Genomic DNA, 23,714 nt, shown 5'->3' with positions numbered 1-23,714 from the left:
AGATGAAAATCCTCATTGACACTTTCAACCAAAAATATACCCGAATTTTGCTACCAGAGAAAAACTTGCTTTAGAAGTTGACATTGAAGAGTCTAGAATCCAGATTTGGTTTCAGAATTGAAGAGATAGGCATTCATTCCAGAGAAGTACAGAACTCGAAGAAACCTTAGAATCAAGCCAAGGCCACAGGCAAGATCACCCATTAGGGATTCAAGATGGAGAAACCATACGTTCCATACCACCTATAGCTCTTCTCAATTATGCACACTCATCAAGGCATTTAAGAACAACCCTTACCTTGGGATTGATTCCAGAGAATAACTTGCTAAAGAAATTGGGGTTCCAGAGTCAAGAGCCCAAATTTAGTTTCAAAACCAAAGTTCTAGATCCCATATCCAGTGAATAAGAGAACTAGGTGAGGTCTGAGAACAAAACAAGGTCAGGACAAAATCTCAGAAATGGGAGAGTTCATGGCCTGGAAGCCACACAAAATATCACCAATCTCACTAGTAGTTCTTCTTTTTCTTTGGAATCAGAATAAGAGGACACAGAAATAAGTTCAATGTATTTGATATCTTCTCCTTGCACCCCAAATCTTTCTCTTTTCTCTTTTACTCTTTCTGGGAATGCACCCTTCCTCTGAGACTACAAAGTGGAGCATCCTGGAAATGGTAAGCAAGTCTTCAGGAGGCAGAGATACTACCATGAAGCACTCCACAGCTCTTATGACCCAGCCTGGCTCTAGAGTTTCAGCAGAGGTTGAGGACAGTGAAAATAAAACTAGTACATATCATTTTGTTATTATCTCAGTAATAATTATTCAAGCAAAAGCATCAGTGTATGTAAAACCCTTGAAATGAATGTTGTATGAAAAACAAGATATATAATTGCCGCAGAAATGAAAGACTCGCACACCAAAACTCATATGTGGGGAGGGCACTGTTGCTTTATTTCTCTTACTTATTATATACCACGTATTTTTGGATTGGTCCAGGGTGGTGGTAAAAGTTAAATTTCTCAAGAATGTTTTGTTTTGGAACTATAAACCTTGTCTCTAGAATCACATCCTATCTAGCAGCAAAAAAGCAAGAGGAAGTTGTTTCCAAATTTCAAGTGAAAAGGAACAGCTTGTGCAAAGATAAGCAAGGACAGAGTACTTTTGCTCTGAAGCAAGAACAGATGATCTATTATAAATCATTTAACCACGCCCATGCTGAGGTGGTGGAACTAATCCCCACGTATATTATCTCAACAGATTATTTATTAATTACAAAAGGAAAATTAGTGTGTTTTCAATAGAGAAACTTGGGTGACTCCACATTAACCAAGTGCTCAAAATTCACTTCACCAACAGTAAAACAACTGAAAAGTGTTGCCTCCTATGTGAAGCATAAAGAAGGACACAATAGTCTTTCCATGGTATAAGTGCCAAAAGTTCATAACTTTAATCATAAGGAAATGTCAGACATGCAAAATTGAGGAACGCCCTATGAAGTAACAAACCTGCATTTTTCAGTAATGGATTGAGTAAGTGCTAAGGATGGAGGGAGAGTATGCTAATTCAGAAAATTTATTTACAGAGTAAGTCTGAAGAGCTATTAGCATGTGTTGTCATTTATGTGGAAGAAAAACTCAAATTCAGAAACATGTTTATGCCTAAAGTTTCTCTCCAAAGATGCTCAAGAAACTGGTAACAGTAGCTATCTCTTGGGAAGAGGTAGAAAACTGGGGTGGAAAGTAGAACTGTTTTTCCCTCTATTTTTTTTTCTTTTTTATTGTACTACCTTATATATGACTTAGAATTTCTCATTTTTTGTTATTTTCAAGTGTACAATTCAGTGGCATTGATTGTATTCACAATGTTGTGCTTCCATCACTAGCATCCATTACATCAACTTTTTACCACCTCAAACAGAACTCTGCACCCATTGGGCAATAGCTCCCTCTTCACACCCATCCCCCTACCATGGCCGCTGGTAACCTGGAATCTGCTATGTGTCTCTGCGAAGTTTCCTTGTTGTGGGCATTTCATATAAAAGATTTCATACCATCATGCAGTGTTTATATTCTGTGTCTGACTGATTTCACTCAGCATGAGATCTTTAGGGTTGATCCCATGTTGTAGCATATACCAGAACTTCATTCCTTTTTATTGCTGTGTAATATTCCATTATGAGTGAATGGAAGTACCATTTATATGATGGGAAAGACTGCAACTCAATTTATTAGATAATAAGTTTGAGCCATGTAAATATTTTAAATAAATAGTTTATTAGTGGGTTGGTGCTCAGGGGAGAGATCTGTACTGAAGATACAAACCTGGTCTTTCAATTTTTGAAAAGAAAGAGAACATGCAATGTTAAGAGACACTCACATTCTAAGAAATCTGTCCTAGTTATAGAACACATATGTTTAAAATGCATTTGTACAAATTATTCTTTTAAAACATTGTTTTTAATGCCACAAATTATAAATCACCTAAATAGGCATTGATAGGAAAGAGGTTACATATATTATAATATGGCAATACATGGATATTATATAGTAATAATAAAAAGAATGGGATAACTTTATATATTCTGATACATAATGGTATTTAAAGGAAAATGTTCAATGAAAAAAATAAAAGTTGCAGAACATAATGCAAATATAAATTAAAAAATAATAAATGAAAAGAAAACTCTTAAACTTATCCTATGCAATCCTGTTTTTCATGGTTAGAATGAAAGACAGCTCCCTGAGCTGTTTCCTCAAGCGTTTTAGTCTCACCCATACTTGCATAATTTTGAGGTAAACCTGGGAAATGGGCAGAATTTATATTCAGATTTCTGGCTTCAATCTCTCTCCTTCCTGAGATGTTCTCTGTATATTTTCCACCATGCTGTCATTCCTGAACTCCTACCGCTGCCAACATCAACCAGTAAACCTGTGGTTTTGTCATTAGTTCTGTTCACCTTGGGAGTGCTCTCAGGCAAAAACACTACAAACATACAATTCTTACCCATTGCTATTGCAGTATTTAACTGAAAGCAATTCTGAGGTTTCTGCCTGTTTTGATTCATATCCAGTTTGTTCTGCTATTTTTAATATATTTTATCCAGTTTTTACAATTGATGTCTGATGATGGTTCCTCTCACTGCTTTATATCACTATTTTCAGTACCCAGAAATCTGGTCATTGGGCTTTTAATTTGCATTCCTTGTATTGTCATGTTTATTGACCAAATGGATTATTCCCTTGTGAAATACTTGTATATGTTTTTTACCTATTACTTATTTGTTACTCTTTGAAATTATATATGACTAACATCTTCTATCCCTCTTGACTGACCTTTTTCCTTTTTTAATAATGTCTTTTGATAAAGTAAAGTTATTCATTTGTATATAATCAGATGTATTGATAGATTTATTTTATTACTTTATTAGTGTTTTCATTTTGGTGTAAAATGTATTTATCTGTCTCATGATCAATAAGCTTTTTTCCTAGAGCACCTTCAAAGATTTATTGTTTTTCACATTGTTCAGGATTGTAATTCACCTAGAAATATTTCTACATATGGTGTGAGGTAAGAATCAGTATGTTTTCTTCTTAATGGTTGCTCAACGGTTCCAGGATAATTTGAAAATATAGTGTCCACTTTGTCCTAAATTGAGTAACTATAAAAGTATGGTTCTGCTCCTCATTTCTCTAGTCTCTTCCACTGGACTGTTTATCTATTTTCTTGCAATTTCACACTCTCTAAATACCGTTTTCTTTTGTTAAGTAAGTTTTGATAGCTAATAGACATCTGATAGAAGTCTTTTGCAGATACCCCAGGCTTTTTGTAAATATAATTTTAGAGTCATTTGGTCATGTTCCAATAAATACAAAAGAATGATTTTGAGCAAAACTGCAATAATTGCATAGATCAGTATGAGGAGAGTCAATACATTTTCAAGCAACCAATGAAGATAAATGCCACGTTTAACTCTGCTGGCACGTTAAACTTTTCCGTTATGGAATTCTCTTTAGTTGTTTTTCATAAATACTGGGTAATTATTTTTGGTTTTCTGGGCTTTGATTCCTTTTCAAGTTTGTTGCTTATTTCCTTAAATTTAATAATGTTACAGACTATGTCTTTTAATTCCCATATCTTAAATCTTTGGGGTTTTGTTTCTGTGGTCTGAACTGTGTTTAGTCTCTTGGTTCTTTTATGCTGGTCCTTGTTTTATACCATGATGGGCATTGTATTTGAATAATTTGCTGGTAAGAAAACATAAAGTTTTGAGATAAACTTACTAGACCACCAGGGTTGCAAATCAGCACAAGAGCTTGGTAACTTGGAGCTGACCCTTACCCTGAGGACAAATGTGACATGTGTTTTCAGCATTCTCACCTGGACACTCCCTAGGCTTTCCACCTGCCCTCTTCACCCTAACACTAAATTCACAGCCCAGGTTGTCAGCTGAGTCTAATGATTTATCAAATTTATTCATGGCAAAAGCATTTGGAGTTCTGAGCTCACTTTTCTAGATTCTCTAACTTTCTGGTGAGGAAATTCTTTATCATCCTAGAAGATCTACTGTGTTTTTAACATGTACTAAGTACTAAGAATTTCTTCATTTCTTTTTATTGTGCTACCATTTGAGTTGATTAAAATTACCAAGCCTTTCATTGGTTAGTTTGTATAATCTAACCTACCTCATGCCCAAAGAAAGACAAAACAAAAACTGATTCAAAATTTATCTCATTATGCACTTCAAGCAGATATTACACCTCTATAGAGGAATAGTAAAAATAAGCTTTTCAGCAGACTCATTTATAGAAAAAATTATTGAAGTAACATTTTTCCTTTCTTCTACATAGTTTTGATTCCATATCCCCTATCCTCACTCCAGTTCTTATTGCAGGTAAATATATATTAGTTTGTTCCAACTCACACTGTCTTTTTTCCACCTCCATTTATAATAATCAATGTATATACTTTAATGCTGCTGTCCTCTGAAAACCAAGACCTTCTGTATGCCACCAAGAACTGCTCAGGCCACACCAAGGCACGGTCCAGATGTGGGAGGAGTTAAAGCAGGCAGGGATAACCGCAATGAATGGCGGCTGCAATTCAGTGCATACACATTCTCCTCTACGTCACAGGGAGAGTTCCAGATGGCTGTCTATATGCTTCCCATGTTTCCCAGTGGAATCCAGTCATTGTTTCTAAGACAGTGACCATGATCACAGTACCCTTAACTTGTCTTTTTTACTTTGTCTATCTTACCCTCCCTATTTCCACACTCCTGCTTCCTTGAATCTCTTCCCAAATAAACTTCCTCTAGCCAAATTCTTTTCTCAAGGTCTGACCTCTGGAAACTCAAACTAAAGAGAGAGATGCATCCCCATCCCCAAACTACAAGACAATTGAAGGAGTTCCTGAGAATCATTCACAGTATATTGTGTAAGTCCCGGAATGTTAAGGACATAGATACTGGAGTCTAACTCAAGCCTGAAAATGTCTAGCATTGAAAAGATGACTGGATCTCTAGAAAAGTACAGATTTTGTTATCATTTGCCACTTGTCCATTCTGAAACACTGGCACTGGAGAAGACAGTGGCAACCTAATAAGGAACTATTAAGGTGAAGAATTCCAGGAGATGTTGGCCATATACTCCTGCCCTCCCTTTCTAATATCAGTTTCTGAGTTTGAGCTAGGCACCAACTGGCAATCAGGGAAAGGAGGGTGGCTCGTGTCAGAAAGTTGAAATTTAAATGAGAAGAATTTTAAATTTTAACACCAAAAAAAAAAAAAAGAGAGAGAGAATTTCTGTTAATAACTAAAAGTTCCTTAAACTGTGGGCCATGATTTCATCTGGTGGTAGAGAAGAAGTGACTGACAGAGGGACTTTTAAGAAGTAGCAGAGAGAAAATCTTAAGTAATATTTTGCCTACGTCTTATTGATTTTTTCCCTAGGAATTTTAGGGCATAGTTATACAACAACAGAATTTTATCCTTATCTATGACTTATCATTACTTATCACAGATATTATAACTTTGTAACGCAATTTTAGTTTTTATGTTCTCAATCAAATTTGATTATCAGTTATCCACATAAGTCAATGTCTGTGTAAATATAAATTTACAAGCATAAAACTAGTTGTATAAAAGTGTTATAGTACTAGAGTGAAATGTATGCTCATAAGAGAACATAAACTCAATAGATTCCTTGGGACTTAGTCTGGGTATAATAAGAGGCCATTCTTTTTTATAAATCACTGAGAAGAGCCATGATTGAATTCATGGAATTGAAGAACTTAACAAGGGGATCATTAACAGAGTGCTAGTTCAAAGAGGTATGGCTCAGAATATTAACAAAATATGAATGGGGCGATTGGGGGTACTCATTAAGGGGCTTTTAAGGTCTGACTGGCCATTTCTTTTCTGTGTCAAATATATTTGAGCAGAATATTTTTTTATGTTGAAATAGATTCTCAGCATTGGGGGGAGGGATGGGGACTGAAATCCTGGATCTTTAGGAATGAATGAAAGGAATTTTATATTTTAAATGTCTCTTATAATATAAAAACATTGTACTCCTCTTAAAACTTTAAAAATCCATATGATTAAAGGAAAACTTATAACATTGCCTTGTGGGTATTTTCAATTATATAGATCAACACAAGCAACAACTACAGTGTAAAGATAGCAGAGAGGTAAGCAGGCATATAAAGTTGCTAAAGCCTCTGTATTCTTTGAAAATTGATAATATATTAACACTAAAGTATGACTATAAGGTCATATATTGTAATCCTAACAGAAGTCACTAAAGAAAATACAGATATATATACCAAAATTGTCAATAAATTAAAAAGGAATTTTAAAGATATTCATGTAATGAATAGAATATAAGAGAAGAGGAAGAGAGAATAAATACAATGAGATAAAGGGAATCTATGGAAACCTTCAGATAACATCATTATTAATGGTTAAATATTAAATGCTGTTTGCCATGTGATTGCAAAAAGACAAGGAGGCCCACTCTCATCATTTCTATTCAACATTTTAATTAAGATTCTAGTTGCAGCAATAAGACAAATGTGTGGTTTGTACCCCAGAAAAATCTGTTCTTAAATCGAACCCATTTTTGTGTGTGTGAACCCACTACAAGTAGGACCGTTTGATGAGTACTTCCGTTAAGGTGTGTATGGCCCAGCCCAACCAGGATGGGTCTTAATCCTGTTACTGGAGACCTTTATAAGTGCAATGAATTCAGACATGAGAGAAATCCACCAGAAGTGAGAAGTGAAACAGAATCAGCAAGATAATGAAGGGGCCAGGAGATGTCTCCAAAAGCCTAGCCATGTGACGGTGAAACAGCAGTCATCCCCAGAATGCCAGTCTTCAGGTAGAAAGCAGCATCTGATGATGCCTTGATTTGGACGTTTTCCCAGCCTCAAAGCCATGAGTAGATAAATCCCAACTGTTTAAGCCAAACCATTTCACGGTATTTGCTTGAGCAAAATGTGCATGATAAAAGAAGTTTAATTTTATTAGATGTCAGGAAAATATAAATTTAACCTACAAATAGTTACCGCTATGTGCCCATTAAAATGACTAAATTAAAAAAAATACTGACAGTAGGAAATGTTGGCAAGTGTTTGGAACAATCAGAAATCTTAAATTGCATGTGAAAATATAAAACAATAGTATGTATTTGAAATACTATTTGGCAGTTTATTCACAATAGCTCAAAACTGGAAACAACAACAAACTCCAGCAACAGGTGAATGGATTATTGAAAAATGTGTTAGACTTATATAATGAAATAATACTACTGAACAATGAATTAAAGAAACTGTCGATACATAAAACAGGGATGAAATTCAAAATAATTATGCTGAAGGAAAGCATTCAGATGCAATAGAATATATATAAAGTTATAAAAAAGTATACCTATCTATACTTTCAAAAAGCAGATTCATTGTTGCTTGGAGCCAAAGTGAGGGAGAAGAATTGATTGCAAAGTGACAAGAATAATTGGGGAGTGACTGAAATTTTCTTTTATTTGCTTGTGGTTGTGGTTTCATGGTTCAATACAATAGACAGAATTAATCAAACGATACACTTTAAACGTTGAAGTCTATTTTACTTCAAAAAGTTTTTTTTAAAAAGCACATATGAGTATGAAGGATCTTTCTTGAGTGATGACGTTGTTCTTCATGTTGATTAGTCTTGGTTACTCGGGTATATACATTTCTCAGCTCTAAAGATTATACACTTAAGATTTATGAGTTATGCATTTTACTTTGTGTAATTATATTTCAATATATAAAGTATCTTAATACTTAAAATCTGCTTTCAGGCATTTTAATGGGTTTTGATAGGAAGTAAAATTGGATAAATGTATTAAATCAACCATATTTTCCAGAGTTCCTGCTTCCATGTAAATTTTACAATCAATTTTAATTTCTCAGAAAAAATCCTTTAGAGGTTTTATTTGGGATTAATTTAATGCTACAGATTAATGTTTTAGAAATTATCATCATTTATTATGCTGAATCTTCCCAACCCAAAGCAAGATATATATTCCCCATCTTTTCACGTTTTTTTTGGGATTTCCAGCAATTTTTTGGTTGCAAATTAAACATTGCAGATAGCAATTGTACTCTGGAATCTGTTATATTTCTCTGAACATTGCTGATTTTATATTGTAGTGTACAACTAGTTTTCTGTACTTAAACTAAACCACCTCTCCAATTTGGTTTGAAGCAAATGATATCTTTCAGCTCCAAATGCACTTTAGTTTGTTTAAGTGTTGTGTTTTCTTTTTGGTGGAATCATTTTCTCTGCTGTTTCCTTGAATCTGGATAACCACCAAATTTCCAGCTCCTCTTCCAGTTCCAAGCCTTGTCCTCTGAACATTTTAACCATTAATATTTCTGTATCCAAAGTCGTGCTTTGGTCCAGGGATTAGTTTAGCCAAAAGAGCAGCAAACTCCTAAATTTATCCTATGCAATCCTGTCTTTCATTGCTGGATTTCTCTCTCATCTCCCTGTGCTGTTTTCTCTGGCTGTTTCAGTCTATTCCATGCTGGCATAATTTTGTGATAAGCCTGGGAAATGGACAGAGTTTATCCTCAGATTTTAGGCTTCCATTTTTTTGCACCTTTCTCCTTTTTAGAATGTGCTCTCTAAATTTCTCACCTTGCTGTCATACTTGAATTTTATCCTCTGCCAACACCAGCTTACAAAGCTGTGGTTTTATTTGTCATTAGGTTTTTGGGATTTAGCAAAATAGTACACACACATAATACTGCAGTATTCAAGTGAAAACAGTTCTGAGATATCTGCCTATTTTTGATTGCTATCCACTTTCTTCTGGTATTTTTAAAATAGTTTATCCACTTTTTAAGCTTCTTATCTGAGGAAATGTTCATCTGAGCACTTTAGACCACTATATTCAGTAGCCAAAACTCTTCTCATTGAGATTTTAATTTGTGTTCACTGTCTTGTCATGTTTATTGGCCAAATGAAATAGTCTCTTGTGAAATACTTGTACATGCCTTTGACTAGTTTTCCTTCAGGTCACTTTTCCTTCTGTTTATAGGTATGAATTTTTATATGTTATCTATTTGAGGCATTTGGTAATTATTTATACAACATTTTCTGTCACTCTGTGACCTGCCTTTTTACTTTCTTAATCATGTCTTTTAATAAAGAGATTACTCTTTTGAATATAATCAAATATATTAATAGATTTATTCAGACACAGTGTATTGGTTTCTGGTTTAATATATATTTTCCTATCTTATGGTCAATAAGATTTTCTCCTGAGCACCATTAAAGATTTGTTGTTTTTATCTTTATTTGGGACTATTATTCACCTAGAATTGTTTCTACAATTACTATAAGGTAAGAGTCAGAATGTTTTTTCCTCACACTCACCCAATGGTTACATGATCATATTAAAATATAGTTCCACCTTTACCATAAATTCAGTAGCAAAATAATTATGGCTCTGGACTTGGTTTCTGTAGCCTATTCTCCTGGAATATTTATCTCTGTGCCATATACATGCTTTCTTAATTACTGTTTTTTTTTAACAAAAGTTTTAATATCTAGTAGGCATCTGATAAAAGATGACTCTTTTGGACATCCAGGCCTTTTAAATTTCTGAATAATTTTAGAGTTGTCCTTTCAAGTTGGTATGAAAACAAACAGAAGTAATTATTTCAACAGAGCTGTATTAATTACTTAGATGAATGTAATGAGTATTGAAGTATCTGCAAAGTAGCCAATGAAGAAAAAGCAGAAAGCCTTTGAGTAACTCTTCTGGCACAAATTTTAAGTTATAAAACTCTATTTATTCATTTTTTATAAATAATGTGTTATTATATTTGGTTTTCTATATTGTGCTTGTATCAAGTAGTCTTTAATTAAATACTATAATAGTATCATTTTTCTCTTAATTCCCATGTCTTAATTCTTACTGGTTATGTTGTACTGTGATTCCTACTTAATCTCCTTTTTACTTGCTATACTTGTCATTATTATTCATTGAGTGATTGTAACTGTATTTGCACCACTATTGATACAAAAATTAAAGAACTCCCTCCAGTAAAATTGTTTACCTATTCCATCACCTTGAAAAAGGTCTGTTCTTCACCATCTTAGTCCAAGTTCAAAGCTTGAGATTCCTAGACCTCCAGCAGCGAATCTTCACCAGGGCTTGCTTAATTCAGCCTTACCCTTGCCCTGAGGTCATTGTGAGATATATTATTCAGAATTCTCATCCAAACATTCCCTAGGATTTGACATGTGTCTTCCTCTTCCCAAAGGAACAGTAAATCCATGTCCCAGGTTGTTAGCTGATTCTTCTGATTTGTCACATCCATCAAGGCAAAAGCATTTTTCAGTGCTCCACTCTCTACTCTAGAGTCTCATACTTTCTGGTGAAGTGAATCCTACTCTTCTGTAAATTCTAATGTGATTTCAAGATGTATTTAACATTCTATCACTTCTTTTAGTTGTACTCATGATGGGAATTGGTTAAAATGGCCAAACCTGTCATTGTTGGAACAGAACCTCAAAGGTAAATTATCCTCATTATGTTAATATAAGTGGAAGACTTGACTAGCACAAATGTACACAAGAAGCACCATAGCCTGCATGACATGTCCTCACTTCCTGTAATACTTTGCTCAGATGTAGTTTTCTCAGTGAAGCCCACATTGACTACTTGCTATTTTTGGTACATCATTCTCCCTTACTCTATCCTGCTTTCTCTTTTTGCATAGTACTCATCACCTTCTATTAGATGGTATCCACTTACTTGTTAGGCTTATTGTCTGTCACATAAGCAAGAAGATAAATTTTGGAAAGGCAGACGTCTCTGACACGTGTTTCTAAACACCTACTAAAGAGCCTGAAATTAAAAAAATAATATAAGTTTTAGAATGAATGGAAAACAAGTGAATAACTGAAATGATTACTGCCATAGTGTCTTATATTTTTGTATACAAAAAGAATGCACACTGGATCAGAAACACCAAAGAGAGAATAGGAAAAAAGTAATGTGGTAGTCATCAACATATAGTGATTGTAACAATTTGATATAGTTTTGAATGAAAAATAGATATTGGATTATGTTTGCAAACTGGTCTGTCTGAAATTTCACATTTACTTAATTAAATTATAATTAGGGCTTTGACTGGGCCACAGCAGTAGCTCAAGGGGTGGGGACTCACAGATAAAAGACATTGCAAAAGAAGAGAGTTCGTTCTGATGTTGGTGTTTTGAGCTGGAGCTCAGGAAGTGAACACACAGGAGTAGAACATACCGGAAGAGAGACAGCTCCTTATATATGGCAGAAGCCCTGGGGAGAGAGACAGAGCTATTTGTCTGATCATCTACAGCTGACTTGTGGAGATAGTCAAAGCCTAGAGAGCCTCATAGTCTAGAGCTGATCTTTTGGAGAAAACAGAGGAGCTGAGCTTGGAAAAAGATGACCCTAGGAGGCCTGAACCATGGCAGATGTCGGCAGCCATCTTGCTCCAAAACACGGCAAAAGATTTTGGCGAGGGAAGTAACCTACGATTTATGGCCTGGTAACTGTAAGCTCCTACCCCAAATAAATACCCTTTTAAAAGCCAACAGATTTCTGTTTTTTTGCACAAGCATCCATTTGGCTGACTAATACAGAATTTGGTACTGAGAGTGGGGTAGTGCTTTTGCAATAACCAAAATGCTGGAACAGTTTTATAAAAGGCTAAAGGGTATTTTTTAGAGAAATTATGAAATGCTTGATAGAAAAGGCCTAGATCACTTTGAAGGGACTGTTGATAGCAATATGGACACTAAAGAGACTTTGTTATGATCCCTTAAAAGTAAATGATGAAAATGTTATTGGAAACTGGAGAAAAGGTGATCCATGTTTTAAAGTTGCAGAGAGCTTAGCAAGATTACCTCCTGGCATTTTATGGAATGCAGAATTTGAAAATGGCAAGCCTGGGCATTTAGTGAAGAACTTTCCAAATAAAACTCGGAGAATGTGGCTTCGCTTCTCCTTGCAGCTTATAGCAAAATGCTAGATGAGAGACATAAACTGAGGACCAAATTATTGGGTGCAAAGAAAACAGAAACTGATTCTGGAAATTCCAAGCCTCTGGAAATCAAGCTCCCAGTTGATAGTGCCCCATTTGAGAACCTAACTAAAGTTGGTAACTTGGAAATCATGATTGAAGATGCAGTTATCTCAGAAAGACTTCTGGAAAGTCTTACTGTAATGGTCATGAATCATTCTTCCTTGTTTTGTTATTATTATGATTGTCTTTGCACTTCTTTGTCTTCTTCCCCAATCTTTTCCCCTATGACAAAACAAGTTTTATCAGTTTCATTGCACAATGTTTGAGGATGTCAAGTCTAAGAGTGAATAATACCCAAGAACTTTCTCCCTATTCTGTAGAGAATTAATGTGTTTCCAGTAGTATGCAGAGAGCTAAACATTGTTAGGCTGAAATATATATATGCATGTCTGTTAGTGTTTTTACTTAGAGACTAAGTATGGTTTAAAGTAATGTATGTGGTTGCTGAGTTAAGAAGAGTGAACTGTGATGATTAGGCTAATGTATCAATTTGGCCAGGTAATTGTGCCCAGATGTTTGGTAAAGCAAGCACTGGACTTATTGTAATAGAAGGACATTCATGGACTTTAGTCACCAGGGAATTTACTGCATAGATAGCTGATTAAAATTACATCAATCATGGAGATTGCTATCAGCAATGATTGATGCTTTATCCAATCAGTTAAAGGTTTTAAAAGGTGAAATGATTCCAGCATTCAGGGGGAATTTCCCAGCTCATTTTTGGACAGCCATCATCTCCCAGAAACTCATCAAGGACCTTCATTGGGCTTTCATCAGACCCTCTGGCTTGTAGCCTGCCTGTGGAACCTGGACTTGTGCATCCCCACAGTGACATGAAAGACTCTTAAAAAATCTCTTACTATGGACAGATATCACCTATTGATTTTTTTCCCTTGAGAACGCTGACTAATACAGTGGTCAATAAAGCCTATCCAGAACAAGTTACGATTTCAGGGGATAAACAGCTCAGTACCTTGGACTTTTCTGAGCAAATGTATCTTGACCATGAAAATGTCAGTCCAGGTCTTGTTAGTCACTGTCTTAGTGTCATCCAGTAAACTGTATTCTCCTTCTGGAAATTGTTGCTTGTTTTTTTTTTCAAGAAACCTATCATTTTCAGTAGAGGAAGTCATCTCCTCTGACACGACTGAGGAATTCATGGCATAGACAGGGGTTTCATCCTCTTCTTCTTTTGGGAACTCCTATGTTTAAAACCAGAGTCATAGGCCAGAAACACAGGCCAGACTTCAGTGGTCTACAGTGACCATTATCAGCAGATAATCTTTCTACAAGCAGGAAGTCTACAGGAATTTCACTATCTGGCATTACAAACCAGTCATAGTTATAAGGCTCATCTCAGAATAAGTTGCTAATCAAAATGCACACATGCCTAAAGCTATGAAGAACTTAACTTAAGGCCAAGAACTGCTTTTCAAAAAATATATGAATACAACTTTAAAGGGATTTTCAACAGTTTCAGTATTTTCTCATTTAAAACAATTTCGGTTTCTGGATTAAAATTTTCACTTCATTTCATTAAGGTAACTCACTGTCAGCCTCTGATTTATTATTTGATATTAGAAAATTCACCCTTAAATTTATTAGAAGCCCTATACTGGATAATTATATACACATATATTTTGAGCACAAAAACTGAAATTTTTTCTTATATTTATGTTATATTACTACAGCAACCCTAAAAAGCTAAAGGTTTCATTAAAAAATATTTTTCTCCCTAGTTTCTCTTCGGATCCCCCTTAATCTCATTATTTCTGATAATGTAGATGAGAGAGTCAACGTGGAGATCACCACCATGTAGAACACAGACACCACCTTGTTCTGGTCAGTGGAGTAGCTGGACTTGGGTATCACATAAATGAATATAATGGTCCCCGATTTAGACAACCAAAGGGGTGCTGATTCAAAATACCAGAAACTTTTATAAAGGGCATGTATTTGGGGTAGAAGATTACAGATTCTAGGCCATAAAGCATAAGTTAGGTCCCTCATCAAAGTCTATTTCCATGTGTTGGAGCAAGATGGCTGCCGAGGGCTGCGAGGGTTCAGCTTCCTGGGTTCCTTCCTTCCAGGATCTTGCTTCTCTCTGGGTTCAAGGTTCTTTCCTTCCCAGGGCATGCTTCTTCTTGGGCTCAGGGTCCCTCTCTTCCTGGGGCTGGCTTCTCTTTCCTCTGTGAGCTTACTTCCTGGGGCTCCAGCCTAAGGCTTCAGTTTCAAACTGCAACATGAAAACTCCAACATCAAACACCCTCATATCAAAACCTCCAACTCTGTCTTTTGCTGGAGTCCCCACCAAGGGGTGCCCTAATGACATGGCCCAATCAAAGCCCTAATCATAACTCAGTCTTGCCCATTAATAGACCAGATTATAGACATAATCCAATATCTATTTTTGGAATTTGTAACTATATCAAACTGATACTGTCTCATAGAACAGAATGACTGCAATGAGTTGGGAGGTACAAATGGAGAAGAACTTGTGGCATCCCTCAGAGAAGCTCATCTTCAGGATGGTGATGAAGATATAGACATAGGATACAGCTATAATAAACACTGTGGCCACAATGATGGACTCAGCAGAAAATGAGGGAACAATGGAAGAGACACCAATATTGGGACAGGAAAGTTTAACTAACAGACCAAAATCACAGGAAAAGTGATTGATCCATTTTGGTCCACAGAAAAATAAAGAAAAGAAATAGAGAGTAAAGGAGGAAGCATCAAGAAAACCACCTATGTAAACTACAGAGAGTAACTGGACACAGACCTGTGTGTTCATTTTGGTTAAATAAACCAGTGGGTTTTGTTTTCCACAGCAGCCAGAAGGAATCACTGATCTATTCCAGAAAGACAGCTGATCCAAATTGCATAGCACATCCAATATAGGAGATTGTATTTCTATCTGCCAGGAAGCTTACAAGAATACTGGGAGTGAAAGAAGATGAATAGCCTATGTCAGCAAAAGCCAATTGACTCAGGAACAAAAACATCAGATGATGGAACTGAGAAGAAACTCTGATAAGAATGATTGTGCTGAGATTTCCAGACATGATCACTAGATAGATGCATAGGATGACCACAATGAGGATGGCGTGAAGTTTTGGATCATCTGTTAATTACAGTAGAATGAATCCTGTCTCTGCGGTGGCGTTCTCATTTACCAGGGAGTCCAAGACATTGATGCTGGTATCAAAGAGAAACAGTCATGAATAAAATATATTAAAGAAGTTATGAATTTGATAGTTTCATTTTTTTTACTATATAATAGAGGAGTCTTCATAAATATAGCATTAGTGCAGCAAGCAATGATGACATAGTCAAATTGTTTCAAAATTGTTTTTAACAGGAACACCAGAAATATCCCTACAAATAATGATGCTTTTCTTTTCATATCATATTTTTTCAAAAATTTATTTAAAGTTCCTTTAGAGCCAAAAAATAAAATATAGAAGACTGAAGAATATAAAAAGACTGAAGTTAGCAAGATAATTGATATATATATATATATATATATAATATGTAGTTATATAATGAAGACTTGAGAAACAGTTAACATTTTTTATGCAGCTACTAAATGATAAACACACATATATATATATATATATATATATAGTTGTGACTTATTTTCTATTTAATAAAATTGAATACTTTCACTATTATTTAACAGGAGGAAACTGAATCTGAAAGAGGTTATATAACTTGCACAAGGCCATGCAGCAACATGCGAATAATAATATGAAATTTGGGCAGCCTTAACACAGACCATTTCTTTAGTAAATATACTATAAATGATGTTACGTTAAACTTGCTATAAAAGTCAAAATGCTTGACACTGAGTACATACCAAATTGCACTTTTAGTTCTCTAGCAGCTAATATATAAAAGAAATGCCTAAAAGGTGCATTATCTCACAATGTATATCAGTTAAAAAGGACCATTTTTAAAATTTTCTTTTCTTTAAGCATATGTAGATCACAAAAAACTTTACATTAAAAAATATAAGAGGTTCCCATATAACCTACACCCCAACCCACTCTCACTCCTACCACATCACAGCAATAACCTCTTTTTCCGTTGTGACAAATTTATTGCATTTGGTGAATACATTTTGGAGCACTGCAGCACTGAAGGATTATAGTTTACATTGTAGTTTAAACTTCTCCCAGTACAATCAGTGAGTTATGGCAGGATATATAATGTCCAGCATCTATCCCTGCAATATCATTTCGGACAAATCCAAGTCCCAAATTCCCCCATATCACATCTCTTCTTCCCTCTCCTGACCTCAGCAACTACCATGGCCACCGTCTCCACAGCAATCATATGTTTTCTTCCACTGTTAAAGTCATAATAGCTCTATAGTAGAATACCAATAAGTCTACTCTAATCCATATTTTATTCCTCCATCTTGTGAACCCTGGGATGATGATGTCCACTCTACCTCTGTATCGAGAGGGGCTTAGATCCCCCATGGCTGATGGATGCGATTCTCTTGCTTGCAGTTGTAGGCACTCTCGGTCCCCTGGTATGGTGGTTGACCATCTTCACCTCCCTGTTCGCTAACCTGGGTAGGTCCAACAAACCAGAGAGTAGGAGTCGCAACTCTGTTGAGGCTCAGAGCCCAGCTAGCTCTGTTCAGTCCAGAAATTGAACTTGAGTATACATCAACCCCAGAGCCAACCACAGGTTCAGTAAAAGTGACAGAAGAGGCATGTATAGAAAGGTCACATCTGAGTCCAACTCCATCACACTTAGGAACACGAATTCCAAAGTAGAGCCCACTGGAAAGGCACTGAACTCCAGAGTCATCAGCCATGACTGTAGAACCTGTGTGTCTCCAAACCCCTTGGGAGAACCAGTACCTGGGGTTGTATCTATTTTGGCTGTCTCTAGGATCCTGCTGAGATGTGCATAAGTGAGACCCTTCTGATGACCTCCCGACTAATTTTGAAATCTCTTAGCCATATAAACTCATTTGTCTTTACCATTTCCCCTTTTTATTCAAGGTCTTTTTCTAGTTGCATCACCAGCTGGTGATTGGTAGTAATCCCTAGGCTCCAGGGAGGATCATCACTGGGAGTCATGTCCCACACTGAGAGGAAGGTAATGTATTTGCAAGCTGAGTTTGGCTTAGAGAGTGGCCACATTTGAGCAACATGAAGGCTCTCAGGAGGTAACTTTTAAGCACCCTGCAGTTCTAGGCCTAGTTGATATTTCAGGCACACAGGCTCATAAGTATAGTCATCACTATCAAGGGCTCATCATTGGACCACCCTTCTTCACTGGTCTTTGCCCTTGCACTTGGTAGATTGTTGCTGTTCCTTGGGGAATGTGACAGAGCTCCCCTGGATAGGAACTAACCCACTCCCTCAGTTGTCATTTGTAACTTTATTATGAAAATACCCAATGAATATCCAAACTTGTTATGTACCCTATGTGCATGCCTTGGAGAACTCCCTCCCAACCATGTATCCCCAAAAATAACACCCCACACAAGTGTTCCTCCCCTGCCATAGTTGATCCCCAATGTGATCCAAAGCTTCTTAAAAAATGAAGGCTAATATATTGCCAAATTCAATTAGTAGGAACATTTTAATGGGAAATATAGTTACTTGAAATTCTATGCCATAAAGGAATTTCAAATAAGGGTTATGAATGAGATCACCTATCATAAATTTGAATATATTTTAATATTTACATTTTAAAATATTTTTCTTTTATCAAATAGAATGAAATATCAATGTAACCATTATGCAAAAATCATTATTGATATTCAGGATGTACTTAAAATAAATTGATTCAAATTAAGCAAATACTTTATTTTCTAGCTGTTTTCTAACTGGAGTATTAATGAATGGAATAATATTCATCTGTGATCAGATGAATAAATAAAGAACAGCCTAAAAACTTCAGAAATTTGCCCAGGATCACCCAGCTAGTGGACAGGTATCCCTCATCTCCACATTTCTGGTTTTGTATTCTGAGCTAGTCCAAGATGTCTTGATGCCCATGAAGCAAGAGCTTTCAGACTCATAAAAAAAGCAAGTTTTTCCACAAATATATGGACCAACAATATTTCTCCAGAGCTTCTCAAAGCTAGTGACTTTATAACTGAGTGCTCTTTGTAGGAATCACATCATATGTGTCTCCAGTGCAGCTCCCTGCCCAGGGTTTGTAGGCCATAATTAATATTACTTGCTAACCTTTGCTTAGCCATGAATCAGAGGACAATGGTGTATAAATAGCTTAGGGGAAGAATTTTTCTGATGATCTTCTTACATGTAAGAGTCAATGAGTGTTTACATAGTGTTGAAAGACAGTATGATTTTGTGGTATAATGAGTAGGCCAACAAGGAATTCTTTTAACTTGGATTATGCCTGATTATTCACATGTATTAGATTGTGGAAACAGAATAAGTCAACCCAAGTTGCTTACCAACTGTTTATTTCATGGGATCTTCCTTATTCTATGGCTTGTGAGCACAGAGCTACCCTTACAAATTGCTCTCAAATAGTAAATGAATGTAACAGTATATCACAATCTTTCACAAAAGCCACAATCTTTACCACTTGTAATAAGAACTAGTCATCTTTGAATAATAAATCCAAAATCATTATGGTTTTATAACTATATCCCTTTATTGTTTGTCTTTAAGGTGAAGTCTATTAACGCTCTAGAGATTGTAATGTGAAATCAAAAGCACCATGGAAAATTATCACATTATTGCATGGATATTAAGCAATTCAAGTCCCACACACACAGTTACACTTTCAGGATTTTGTCAACTTTCAAGTGGTCAAGTTACTCTTTTGTTTCTATCTAGGTGTTAGTGCATAGTTCTGTAAATTTCATTTAAGAATTTTTTGGGAGTATACAATAACAAATTGTCTAGTAGCTAAATACAAGTTCCCAGTATAGTTTAATGTTTCTGATTGCATAAAGCTCAGTTCTAACTCTCAGGTGAAAGGCAACCTTATCTTTACCCATTCAATATATGTTCATTGGTATGTATTTTATATTGATATCTATAAGACACCTTTAGGTACCTTGGGGACTATGAAGTGGAACTGTATATAAATGAAATTTTAAATAAAAATTTTAATATAAAATATCCTTCTCCTGTTCTTCATAAGAACAATTTTGAAAGTCAATCTCTGTGCTTCCCACAAGTCCCACTGGAATCAAGCCACTGATGTTCTGCCAGTGACATCTTTCATACACTCATTGTGTAGTTTTTCCTCCTTGTTTGTCTTTCCTTCTTCACCTCTTATTCCTGGGATCATCTCCCAAAAGAACAACCTGCAGCCAAGTCATTGTCTCTACCTCTGCCCTCTGGGAAACTCAAACTAAAGTAAGGTAGTGATGCATTTCCCCTCCATCTCCAATTATAAGGTAATAAAGATATCTGAGAAGCCTTCAGATTTTGTTTGTGTAAATCTTAGAATATGAATGACAGAGAGACTGGTGTCTCTTTTATGCCTGAAAGAGCCTAAACTTCAGAAGATGACTGGATCTCTAGTCAAGTATAACCTTTACTGTTGCTTAACTATTGTCCTTTCTACAACTATAGCACAGGAGGACCCAAAGGCAGCTTTGTAGGTAAAGGTGAACTTATATTTAATATGAGGAAATCCTATCAATGCTTAGCATACACTACTGACCTCCCTTCTTAAACAGGTTTTTGAGCCTGAATCAGATCCAAAATGGGCACTGAGCAGTGGGAGCAGAGAGGAGAATTTTTAAATTTGAATTGACTAAACATTTAATTTTAGTGTGGCCTGGATTTTTAATATCTGAAATAAATGTTACAATTAATACCTGAAATAAATGTTAATAATTGAGATTAACCAGGAACCCCTGGGATATTCCCATAATTTGATAGAAAGGCATTGAAATGAGGGCAGTGAAAAGAAATAATGTTGTCTTTTACCAGCATAGTACTAATTTTTTCCCCAAAATTGCCTTTATATCATAAGAGCATAACTTATTTTTATTTATGGTCTTTATAACTATATATAATGGATATTATACTTTGACACACAGTCTTATTTTGGAGGGATTCTCACTCAAATATTTACATATAATAAATGTTAAAAGTGATTAATTCCAAATTTAGTTGTGTAAGTGAATGTTAATATTACCTTATTCACGTGAATGCCCAAAAGAGAAGATAAATTCAGCAGGGTCTCTGAAACAACAGTCTTGTTTTACTTCCTATTGAATTAGTCAATGAGAAAAGCTAAGTAATATGTCTGGGAAAGAAGGGTTTGACCACACTCAGGAACTGTGAAAGGACAATATTTTGGGCTTAGGTCTTAATATACAGCAGTAATATTTTCAGGAGGTTTTGTGTGCTGTTTATTATGCCTCAAAGAGCTTCATGACCAATGTTTGCTCTAAGGAAGAATCAAAACACAACCCTTCTTAAGGTGAGAAGGGATTTGCTCAGCTGACTAGGCAGCAGGACATCAAGGAAAGCATGATAATCTCTGATTTGCCAGAATGAATGAAGAAAATGAAAAATGAAATTTTCTTAGATTTTCTGAGCTGCTACCACAAAAACCACACAATGGATTGGCTTAAATAGCAGGTATATATAGGCTCACAGTTTGGGAACTAGAGGAAGTCTGAAATCAAGATATTGGCAAGGTTTACTTTCTCCCCAAAGTCTGTGCATTCTGGGACTGGCTAGCCTGTAGTCCTAGAGTATCTTTGAATTTCCTCTCAGACAGCAGGATCCTCCCTTTCTCTTGCAGATTCTTGCTGACATTCTGCTTTTGGTTATTCCCCATGGTTTTGTCTCACTGTGTCTGGATTTCATCCATTTACAAAGAATTGCAGTAGCCAAGACTAAGTCCCAGTCATGTTGAGTTGAGCCACACCTGATTAAAAATAAATCTTCAAGTTATCCTATTTACAACTGTGATAAATTGATGTCTCTACAATTATAGTTGGAGACTTCAATATACCACTCAGCATTGAATGGAATATCTGGGCAGAGGATGCATAAGGAAACAAAGAGTTTGAATAATATAATAAATGAACTAGACCTAAAACAGACACTTATAAAACATTATGCCCCAAAACTGCAGGATATACATTCTTCTCAATAGCTCAGGAATCTTTTTCCAGGATAGACAATATGTTGGCCATAAGTCAGATCCCAATAAATCTAAGTTTGAAATCATGAAAAGCACTTTCTCTGATCATAGAGAATGAAGCAGGAAACAGTAACAGGTGAAAAAATGGAAAATTCAGAAATAATATGGAGAATAAACACTATTCTTTTCCTTTTTATTTTATTTTTAAATAAGCTTTTGAGTATTTAAGTGGTACATGAAAAATATAGGAGATTCTGGGGAAGTGCAAGATGGCAGCTGAGCAAGGAGCTTCAATTGTCAGCTCATCCTACAGAGGAGTTAGTTATCACTCAGCTATCTAAAGCACCTGTTTGCAGGGTGGGGCGCAGGAGACCCAAAGAGCATCCTGCAACATCCTTTAGAAAACGGAAAGAGGTGATAGCCCATCTGCAGTGAAGTAGTCTGAGTAGCACACTCCACACCACAGAGCCTGGAGCCTATCCTTCACTAGTAGAACAAGGCAACTCTGGAGCTATTCTTTGCCTGGAGTTTGAAGCTCCACTTCCCAAAATTCTGAGAGTAAGAGACAGTTGGCCACCAACTTCAGCTACTGATTAGTAAATTCGGCTGGCTAAAATATAAGCCTAAGAACAGCTAAAGTTTGAACCTGTGCATGTCAGAAAGAGGCCACCAGTAGCCATCTTAAATCCACCCCTGACATGAGAGGACGCAAGGCTGGATGAAAAGTAAAGGTAGGGACCATCTTTTTTCCACCCAGATCAGACTGCATCCCTGCCTCAGGCAGAGAGTAAGTTGGCAGGACATGCACCAACCTCTCTGAGTAACCACAGGTGCTTACTGCCTGCAAAGACTGAATAGTCACACAATGGGGCTCCATCCCTGCACCTCATTAGGATAAGAGAGGAGCTGTGTTTCCTGAGCCTCTCTGGGCAATTGGAGGCACTTTTGATCTGCACAGAGTAGTTTGTTGAATGCCTTTGCTTCCATCTCAACTCCTTCATCCTCATAGCTAGGAGGGGGCTGGTGTTTCCTCAGCCTCTCCAGGCAATGGCAGTCACTTTTGGCCTACATGGAAATAGGGCACCTGTAGTTCCATCCCCACCCCCTAAAGGGCAGAAAGGACTGTATTCCCTCAGCCGCTCAGGACGACTGCAGGCATGTTTGGACCACATGAATTAGATTGTTGATCACTTAACAGGGTCCACCACCACCCCTGGCATGCGGGGAGGTTGTGCTACATCAGTCTAATTGGGCAACTGCAGTCATTTTAGATCCACACAGCGTAGATTGTTGCCTACATCTGTAACTCCATCCTACCCCAGGCAGGGGAGGAAGGCGCATGAAGCATCATCATTCTCCAGGCAACTACAGATAGTCTTGACCTGCACAACTTGGATTATTACACGTCTATGGCTTTGTCCTTACTCCTGGCAGAGGAGAAAGATGGGAGAAGTTTCATCAGTTCCTGGGGCAATGTGGACAGCATCAGCCTCCACAGCTTATGGTACCAACTTCATCCTCAGTTTCTAATACACAAACAAGTGAGAAAGGGCAAGAAAGCCCTAAACTAAAGAGAAAATCTGTACCCAGAATAAATACATCTAGTAAGACAGATGCCAAAACACCAAAAAAAATTACAATCCAAACCAAGAAACAGGAAGAAATAACCCAGTCTCTTAGGGAAGTAAATGAAAGGAAGAAATGTGCAAACATATGTGTTAAAGGAGTCCCAGAAGAAGAAAAAAAAAGTAAAAGAGGCAGAAGGAATATATAAAGAAAGAATTTCCTAACTCTTTTGAAGGATGTAGATATCCATGTCCATGGTGCACAACAACATATTCCCATCTGAATAACTCTGAAAGGATCTTCTCTTAGACACAGACTAAACACAATATCAAATGCCAAAGACAAAGAGAGTCTACTGATAGCCGCAAGAGAAGATTAATGGATAACATACAAGGGATATCCACTAGATTAG

At 36.3% G+C, this 23,714-nt stretch overlaps 1 pseudogene; it reads right to left on the bottom strand.

Annotated features, from left to right (window-relative positions):
* Positions 1–14,351: 14,351 nt before the first annotated feature.
* On the bottom strand, positions 14,352–21,427 carry LOC105747382 (olfactory receptor 5P76-like; annotated as a pseudogene).
* Between the last annotated feature and the right edge of the window lie 2,287 nt (positions 21,428–23,714).

The sequence above is a fragment of the Dasypus novemcinctus genome, chromosome 10, assembly GCF_030445035.2.
Source record: "Dasypus novemcinctus isolate mDasNov1 chromosome 10, mDasNov1.1.hap2, whole genome shotgun sequence".
Lineage (NCBI taxonomy): Eukaryota > Metazoa > Chordata > Mammalia > Cingulata > Dasypodidae > Dasypus > Dasypus novemcinctus.
Note: the sequence above shows the minus strand (reverse complement) of the source record. Positions and strands in the feature narration are given on the sequence as shown.